This window comes from Cygnus atratus, chromosome 2, assembly GCF_013377495.2.
Source record: "Cygnus atratus isolate AKBS03 ecotype Queensland, Australia chromosome 2, CAtr_DNAZoo_HiC_assembly, whole genome shotgun sequence".
NCBI lineage: Eukaryota > Metazoa > Chordata > Aves > Anseriformes > Anatidae > Cygnus > Cygnus atratus.
Window position 1 is genome coordinate 136,593,657 of NC_066363.1, and position 8,476 is coordinate 136,602,132.

Here is an 8,476-nt window from a genome sequence, read left to right on the forward strand (position 1 = left end):
AGCCTTCTTCCTGTGGATGTTGCCCTTAACCTGCAGGGCATACGGCACAGTGGGGAGCGCAGAGGGACACCAGAGACACCAGCTGGGGATGGTGCTGGCTCCAGGAGCGGGGGCATCCCTCCCAACCTTGTAAAGGAGCAGGGCAGCAGATCCACCTGATAACCAGGTCAGAAGTGGGAAAAAATGAATGCTTGTTTTCATCCAATCAATATATCAAGCTAAAATTAATCAAGGCACAAAGAGATCTGAGGAGAAAGAGCATTTAATTGTCCTTATAGCAGTCCTCTGAACCTGGTAATAAATCTGGCTGCCTTGCCATCACTGGATGCTGCTTGTGGGACTCACATGCCTGGAATGCAAAAGTCTCTGAATGCAACCTATTTAGGAAGAGTCAAGAGGGGAAAGGGAATGGTAAGCTACATAAGACAGGCTGTTATCTCTCTCTGAGTCACTGGACATCCCTCTTCTCCTCCCATGTTTGCACTCCAGTTTCGGGGGAGTCGTGGTCGGAGGACATGGTGCCATGGAGAAAACAATGCAGGGAGCAGAGCATGACGGCACAGACTGGCCCTGGCAGCTGGCGGTTCCCCTGCTGCATGCACACCATGGTTGTGCAACACAAAATGTCCTTCTCCCAGGTACCGGTAAGATATCGTCCCAGCAGAAGGGAGCTCCTGGCTGACACAGCTGGTGGGAGCTGGGCTCAACATTTCTGCACTGTGGAGAAGGGATGGGTGGATGGGTGGATGGATGGGTAGATGGATGGATGGGTGGATGGATGGATGACATTTTTATCCTTAGCAGCTATGGAAACTTTCAGAAAGGAGCTTGTGTGTGTTGCTTGTCCTTGTACATTCATATGTAGAAGAGTGGCATTGATGGGGATATGGCATCCAGCTCTGATGCTCATCATCAGAAAGGGATGTTGAAGCCTGGAGAGGACATAGAAAAAAATCCATTTAAACCATTTGAGTGTTGTAAGAAAACACCTTACATCAAAAGAAGCAAAAATCTGAGCCTGCCAAGGTATTTTGTGATGTGGATGCACATGGGAAAGAGTCTGGGTATGTCTCTTGCAGTCCTGCATTCCTGGGGTGGTTCACATGAGGTCATGAAAATGGCATTGAATGCTATTCTGAGAGAAAACATGAGATGCTTCTAATTAGTTTTCAAAAGAAATCACAAAATCACAATAGTGAATTTCTTCAGTGCATGCTGGTACTGTGTGTTGGAACAAAAAAGACCCATAAATTGCTGGAAATTTCAGTCTGAATGATAAACTGGCTGTCTCATTCTGTCTACATTAAAATATTGTACACTTTTCAAGAGGCACTGAATTTTAAATGATTTAGCATCTTTCAGAACTGAATAGTAAATCAGATTTAATATTATTAAATAGAAAATAAATAGTCACATGCCATGATTGGATCATAAGTGTGTTATAATCAGATTATGATTTGGAGACAGAATAAACTCTAAAATTCTTATAGTGCAGTGTACAAACAAGCTTGATTTTAAGTAAGAAATAAGAAGTCTGAAAGCTTGGTAATAGAAATAAAAATCGCAAGAATAAATCAATGTTTGCAACCACCAAAGACAATAAGAACAAGTTTTGGAATCCGAGGAACAAAAAGAATATTGGCTATTGAAAGAAGAAATGGAAGAAGTGTCAATTATAATGGAGAAATAACACAAGTGTTAAGTAAATACTTCTGTTATGTGTTTGGGAAAAAGCCATGTGAATTAGTCATATTACATGCTGATCCTGATACTGAAACACTTTCCAGTCCAGCAGTTACTCGGAGGATGTTAAACAGCAGCTACTAAAACTAGACAATTTAAAATCAGGCAGTGTAGATAATTTGCATCTGAGAGTTTTATAAGAGCTTGCCGAAGAGCTCTCTGGCTGATTAATGGTACTTTTCAGTAAGTCTTGGAACAGCGCAAGGTTTTAGAGGACAGAGCAAAAATTAAAGTTACACCATACTAAAAGGGGTAATATTGCAACCCAGGTAATTTTAAACCTGTTAACTTTACGCTAATCGTGAAGAAACAGAATTGTTGATGAAAAGCTCAATTAATAAAAAATGAAGGAAGTTAATATAATTAATACCCAAAACATAGTTTTTTTTTGGAAAAAAAATGAAACATATATATATATTTGGAATGTCTTACAAGTTGGTTGAAAAGCAAGGCTTATAAAATGTTTCATTTAGTACCATGCAACATTTTAATAAAGAACAACATAATTCAGTCCCAGAAGTATTCTAGCTGCATTAGATGCCATAATGTCAAAATGAACAGATAATCATAATGGAATACCTATATTTTTATTGGCATCTTGTAGTTCTTGGTATTGATTTTTTTTTTCCTCCCAGTTTTTCTAATTGAAGACCTGAAAGGAAATCATTGCTGGGTAGGTTTGCAACTGCTGCAGAGACTGGAGAGGAATAAGTAACAAAGGCAGGTGGCTACTGAAGAAGTCAGTCTTCTGACTCAAGTGTGCTGGTAAAAGTAACATCACACTTCTATTAACACAGAGACTGAGCCTTGCTTGTGAGATAGGTAGCTCTGACTTGTCAGAAGTAACGCTACAAAGGATGCTGTCAGGCAAGGTATTCTATTAAAAAGGCTGATCAGATCCTTCAGTGTGCAGAGTATACTGTAGGTGGTTACAAGGAGACCAGAGTGGGTGAAAGACCACATGTCAGAGGACATGTGGTCAGAAAGAACATGTTCATGAAAGAACATGCCCTCTGCTGAAAGACTCAGAGGGGTGAATATGATTATTTTAATCAAAGGAGAAATTAGATTTAAAGGGGAGGTAAATCTTTAAGGTACTCTTGCTACTTAGCTTTGGTGGTTATGTTGGATGAAGGTTCCAGTTAACGAATGCTAAGAGGTAGTGCTCTGGTTTGGTATGGCACAAACAAACAAACAAACGTACAAAAAAAGTGATGCAATCCAAGGCCTGAGAGTTGCAGCTTGAAAATTTCGAGCAGAAATTGGGACAAATATTTTGAGAGAGTGCTGTTAACCATCTGAGCCACATAACACACTTGTGGCACATTTCCTTCAATAGACACTTTAAAATTAGGATTTTTAGAAAAAGGTGTTGTCCTTATTCAAATAATTATTGCAGTGAAATTGTGTGTGTTATTTTATAGAGAAGATCAAAGCAGAAGAACATAACAATCCCTAATGGTGTAATAAATGTATAAATCTATTGGATGAATAGTTGAGGTTAAAGCACTGTTTGGGAGGCTAGGACTGATGGGAAGGATTTGGGGACTGGGACAAAAAGCTAAGGAATCTGGAGAAGCAATGGGAGCGTATCTGTTTTGAGCTGAAGAGAGACTGGACAAAAGGTGTTGGGTCAAATGAGGTTATGCTGAGTGCTGGTGACCACCAGAGTATGCTGTGAAGCTATGAATCGACCTGTGCTTTCTACATTTTGCTCACCATTCCCTGTTGAGAAAAAAAAAATCTGTGAGGTGTCCTAGTCATGCCTGATTGCCTTTTGGTGCCATCCTAGTGGAACAGGTACATCTGATTCTTGCTCTGGTTTGTTATCCTTCTTGTCAAGAGGTAGAGCACTTGCTCTGAAGCTTTCATTCCTAGATAGTAGCAAGTAAGGCTACTGATACCATGTTACTTATCTTTTTCTCTCTCTTGAAAATCCAGGCTAGTAAACAACCATTCAGCCTCCCCCCAACCCCTAATTTCTCAACCAAGTGTTATTGAAATAACTTCACCTAATGCTTAAAAACCAATCACTCCAAATCTTGAAAGTACTAGGGATAATTTTCCTCCCTTGAATACGTAGGAATGGAAGGAATCAACCTGTATTCATTTATTGTTTCCCACGGAACAGTGCAGTGGTCAGGGCACAGTATCATCATGCCCTTGATATGGATTGGGGTTTTTCAATGAAGGGTCTCTGGTCTGTAGGGCTCAGGCTTCTCTGGATGCAGAAGTTAGGAGAGTCATAGGGTAAAGGCTACAGATGATTATAGGAGGAGAAAGGATAGTTCTTTGATGAACACAGATGAGTGCTGCTCTGAAGAACTGCTTTCTACCTTTCGTTTTCTGTGGGAGACTTTCTAACTTAAGTCTTTTGCAATCTTCATCCAACTTCAATGGAGTTCTGGTGAGCGATGGTTCATAATCTACCCTGGAATACACCAAGAAGAAATAGAATGATTCTCAGCCAAGCATCAGGCTATCAAGCATCAGATATCTATGAAACAAGTTAAGCTGCAGAATTGCATCTGTGGGGAAACAGTTGAAGACTGTCACTTGGTTGAAGATTTCCTCTTGAGTCTGCTGTGACAGCCAACCAATTAGAGGAGAAAAAGCTCTGTTGTAGGAGCATCTTGTGCTGTCAGCAAGATAGAGCAGATGAATTAATAGCTCTTTTTGTGTGTAGTGATTTGATATTTTTTCCCTTGTGACATGAAGTGGCTCTCCTCGTGTATGGATGAACATACGATTTTATATGAAGAGGATGTATCAAAGAGCACTTTAATCTACAGCTCTTGGCATCCCCGGGAAACCAACCATGTCACCGGCAATACTTTGAACATGTGGGTGAGAAAAATGGAAATTAGCTGTTAGGGACGTATATTTGGATATTAATGAGGGAAAAATGTGAGCCTCAGGCTGAGGTGCCTTTATACTCCCACTAGGCCTATGATATTGTTCTTCACTAGGATGCCTGAGGCTTCAACAAGATGTAATTTAATCCTGTAAATAATAGATTTGTTAATGGTGTCTCCTTTCTTCCCTTTGTGGTAGAGTGTTCAAATTTTATCCAAGCCATTCAAAATAGGTTGCTTATATATTTCTATACCTTAGATGTTTTTCCTTTGATCACTGCAAAAACATGGAACAATAATTTAAGAGTCTTTTGTCTTTCTTCTAGTGTGAGTTCCTTTCCTCCCCTATATCTTTCACAGAAAAATATTCTCAGTGGATCCTATTCATGGTGAATGCATGGCAGTGCATCCTGGGAGCCATTCTGGCACCCCAGGAGATGAGGTCTTGCCAAGAAATGCAGCCACAGATGAAAGTGAAGACAGGAAGCAATTTGCCTACAGCTCCCATGAGACCCTGTGACAACAGTTCAAAGTGTTTTTAATATATATTTTATATGCAATAAATTTGTTAATTTTCTTTGTTTTGACTCAGTGTCCTCTTGACCACCTCTTTTTCTAATGCTTTTTTTCTATGATTAAAATGCCCTTTTTATGTGAATGCTCTTTTAGACACAACCCCCAGGCTTTCTGCCAAAATCAGTTGCCCACTTGTGAAAGGGAGGGGAATGCTGAAAAGGTTTGACTGCAGAACCTTGTTACAAAACTATGAGCCTGGAACAGTAATTTAAAAATATCTTACCTAGACTTTTCAGGCCACTCGTGCTCTCTTCTGGCTTGCGTACCAACTTGTCCATCAGCGTGGGGCCGGAGGAGCATCTGCAGCTATGTCCTATAGTGTAGTCAGGGTGGGCATTGGGTTGCATTCCTTGGGAAATGGGAAATGCTCCTGGGTGCCACACAACTGATGTGCTGAAGTTTCATGCCAGTGGATAAAGAGGTGCTCGGAAAGTAGAGCAGGAGGTCCCATGTAAGCGCACTGACACCACCAGTAATCAGCAAAGTGAAACTGCCTTTGGAGATTATTTAGACAGGTCTGTGCTGTGCCCTGCAGTGCTGAGTTTACAGAAGGGCCCAGCCAGAAAAGCACTCTACACCCAGATATCATAACAAAAGTGACACCCAGGGTAGTAAAATAAATATTTAATTTCTTCATCTTCCCATATCCACCCCAGACATCCAGCTAACTCTAATAATACTTTGCACTACAATACTTCACTAATACGAGTATGTTAAATTAATGTAAGTGTTTTGATAGATACTTGTGAGTTCATTTTTCACTCTCTGCCCACTGATGGCTTTCCAGCTACAGGACAAAGTATGGGGAGATGGCTTTTTTTGCATGCCGCAGATGTATCAAGCCTAAAAGCCAAAGTAGCTTTTGAAACACTAATATTATCACTCAGTGCTTATATTACTCTTTACATCTTCAGAGTCTTTTACAAACAACCATCAATGAAGTATGGTAATAGCTTTATTGTATAGTAAACCTGCCTTGATATTTCTCCAGCTGCTTCAGCAAATCTGGTCTTGGTGCCTGTGAGAATAACACAATGATGCTCCAGATGGCAAACCACTGAAACTGAGCTGCAGACACTTGTGGGTTTCCCTGGGGCTCCCCCAAGAGCAGATTAGACATTGTGTAATAAAATTTTTGAAAGAAGGCTCACTGTGACTCTGCAGTGACTCTGAGAGTGGATGGGTGCTCGGTGCAGTGAGGTGCTGCATCCCCACAGGGCCATGGCTGTCCCCAGGCACCCCCGGTCCCCTCCTGCACCCACTCTCACCTCCACTTGGACTATGAGGTCTTTGGGTGCTGACCAGTGTCTGCCAGCTTGCTAGAGTGTCCACAGCTGTCTTGGCCAATGGTCAGGATCTCATAGGAGTGTGAACATGCGTTACCATAAATTGCTGTCAAGGAAGACTTTCCTAGGTGCTAACAGTGGCAAAAATCATAGTGCCTTACACTGTGGGGGATACTCACATGATTTGACCCCATTTTGGGGCTCAGCTGCTCACGGAAACACTGGCTTGCAGAGGTGTCCCCCTGTCCTGATATCTGTGCCATGGATAAGATAGGCAAAGGGCAGCTGGAGCTGGGGAAAGGCAACTGGGGTGGGAAGTGAGCAGCACCCCCCTCAATTCCCCAATGCTCCCTTCCTGAAGGTGAGGCTGAGCTGCATCTTCCAGTGCTGTTCCATGGGCTACGTCCTCCTCCCAGCCACAGGAGAAGCATCTACTCACATGGGATGGGAACTGATCTCAACTGCTTCCTCCTCCTGAGGTCCACAGGCAGCCTGAGGATGTGGCCCCCATGGGCACTGCTCCTCTGTGGCCATCTGTGTCCCCCTGGGTCCTGGGGCCACTGTGCGGCCTGCCCGATGTCCCCCCATGTTCTAGGGCCATCGTGAGGCCTGCCCCAGGAACGCTGTGCTCCATAGCGGCTGCTGAGCAGCTCTGCGCCTCGTGAGCACAGCGTTTGTATCCCGACAGAAAACTGGATGTCAGATACATTTCCCATCTGGCATCTATTAAAATAATGTGTGCGCGAACGCCTGTGTGTGTATATAAAACGTGGACGCACTCTCTGATTTCAAATACAGAACAAAATATGTGTTTTAAACGATGCGTTCATTTTGTCTTTTTTCTTAACTGGAAAGGTCCTTTATTTTAGAGTTTGTGCAAACTATTTTACTTAACATATTATCTGTAACAGATTGCATAAGCATGACTGTTATCTGCATTAGTCATCACTTTAGACCATGGGATATAACTCATGGCAGTCTGGATTTAATGAATGTTTGAATTAACCTATACCTAATTTCTTGTGTTTTAAAACCTAAATCTCATTGAAAGCTGAGCTTTGTTTACTTCCCCAAATTGATCTGAGGGCCATTTGGAACACTTAGTGTATTCTAAAATGTGATCGTATCAACAATACATGGTCTAGTTTGTTTTAAAGTGAGTTTTTCTTTCTTAGTTTACATAAATCATTTTAAAAAATCGTTCACTTTTTTGGATCATAATGTACTCACTTGGCTTTTAGACCTACACAGCTTGCAGGCCAATTTTTCAAACAGGATTCTAAAGCTATTTGTGGATTACTTTCTGTTTGCTACTTGTAATCTGCATTCCTGAGGTAAGCATGTTAAAAAGACTGAGGATTTTCATCGAGCTAAGTGATTATACTAAATAGGGCAATTTTGGGTGTTGCTAGCTTCTGTGTTTAAAAATACAATGCAGAAGAAACCAACACCACATTTTCTGTTAAACCACAGAGGGCACTGTTTGTTCTTAATATAAAATGACCCCATTACATAGGCAGTTGCTGCTCTTCATTAAGCAATTACCATAAGAGCTTAAAATTAGCATTTTTTTAAAAAACTTCTTTGATTTAAAAATTAACCAGGCGCATTATACTCATGTATACTCTCATGTTCTTTCAGTGCTTGGTACCAAATTTTCTGTATGATGCAGAGCTTCCTCCTTTCCTTCCCCGACTGTTGTGTTGAGTCAGATAATTTCCTTCATAACCACGGGTCTTGAGATGTAGTGCAAGAAACTGCCTTATGATTGTTTTATGGTTAATTAGCGCTCTTCACTTTAATTGTCTCCTTTTGGTTAAGATATTAGCCAAAATTCACATAAGAAGAAAATTATTTAAGAAAAAAAATATATATACGAAGAAAGGGAGAAAGGACAGCACTGGCATCAACTGAAGTCCTCAAGCTTCCTTGATATTTTTCCTCTGGCACTTTCAACCAGGATGCAGTAGAAAAAATACAGCTATGTGATGTTTAAAGTCAGCTGGCTTTGCCAGT

At 41.3% G+C, this 8,476-nt stretch overlaps 1 long non-coding RNA gene across 1 annotated transcript; it reads left to right on the forward strand.

Moving 5' to 3' along the window:
- The first annotated feature begins 488 nt into the window (after positions 1-488).
- LOC118247917 (uncharacterized) lies at positions 489-5,175 on the forward strand. Its single transcript, XR_004778619.2, has 2 exons — positions 489-644; positions 4,959-5,175. It is a non-coding gene; the product is annotated as an uncharacterized LOC118247917 (long non-coding RNA).
- The last annotated feature ends 3,301 nt before the right edge of the window (positions 5,176-8,476 follow it).